The 1,005-nt window shown below is 57.7% G+C and overlaps 1 protein-coding gene across 3 annotated transcripts in view; it reads right to left on the reverse strand.

Moving 5' to 3' along the window:
• The window catches only part of OMA1 (OMA1 zinc metallopeptidase), a 66,075-nt gene extending 65,395 nt beyond the window's left edge, over positions 1–680 (reverse strand). The window contains exon 1 of one of the 3 annotated variants that reach the window (XM_010855871.1): positions 592–680. The gene's annotated coding sequence lies outside the window, so the exon portion shown is untranslated. Of the gene's footprint in view, positions 1–581 lie in introns of all 3 variants that reach the window. The other 2 variants (XM_010855873.1, XM_010855872.1) reach the window with 2 other exon arrangements.
• Positions 681–1,005: the final 325 nt, after the last annotated feature.

Here is a 1,005-nt window from a genome sequence, read left to right on the forward strand (position 1 = left end):
CCTACAGCTGTTCAGACAGGGAATTTCCTATTTTTCACTGGGCTTTAGGTAGGAAAACTTTTCTCTACTTTAAGAGTGAGGAAGTACAAGAGGTTTGAGTCTCAAGATGCCTAAATCGGTTGGAATCAGTTTTCCACAGGAGAAGGTGTTACTGTGAGCCATATTACGTTAATTAGAAACACAACTTTTAAAAAGGGACGCCTAAACGAGAAGGCTGGGAGAGGGAGGTTATCTTGCCGGAAATACAGCCACCTGTCTATCTGAACTCCCGCGCTACACGGTAGCGCCCTGGAGTCCCTGCAATTCACACCAAAAGGGGACCAGGCAGGAGAAGGAGGCTTTACTCCCACGTCGTCCTTTCCCCCTCGCCCCTCTTCCCCGACTCCACACGCCGCCCCCTCTATTCCCGCCCGGGCGCCCTGTCGTCCCTCCCCTACCCCAGGCCTCGCCATCCCCACCCCGCCGGGTACACAGGGTCCTTGCTCCGCACCCCAGCGCCCCTGAAAGCTCTCTCCGGCCCAACTCCAGTACTCTGTCTCCTCCCCGGGGCCCGGCCCACTCTATAGCAAAGGCGTCCCCACCAGGACAGACCCCAGCAGTAGCAAAAGCGAAGAGTCCGCCGACTCGACCTATGCGCACGCGCACACCTCGCCAGAGAAGCCCGGCCTCTTCACTTCCTGCCCTCGGCAAGGACCGGGACGCCTTTTGCTCCGCCCACACCGGGCAGTCAACACACCCGCCCAGATCGTCCTCCCAGAGGGCCGGGGTCCCGTGTGAACTATGGCGCTCTAGTGCCCCCGCGTGGCTGGAGGAGGGACGTGACTATGGGCTAGGCCGCTTGCCTAGGAACATCTCCACTAGTGTGATCCAGTCAAGGGTGTGCCTGCTGTAGATACGGCCTGCTGTGCTGGCCGAAAGGAAAGTGATTCGAAGGCTACCATAACGCTAAGGTTTCTTGGTTCAGAAGTTGCACAGATAGAAGTAGTCTTCGGAGTGTGAGATCTG

This window comes from Bison bison, unplaced genomic scaffold (assembly GCF_000754665.1).
Source record: "Bison bison bison isolate TAMUID 2011002044 unplaced genomic scaffold, Bison_UMD1.0 scf7180017864369, whole genome shotgun sequence".
NCBI classification, from domain to species: domain Eukaryota; kingdom Metazoa; phylum Chordata; class Mammalia; order Artiodactyla; family Bovidae; genus Bison; species Bison bison.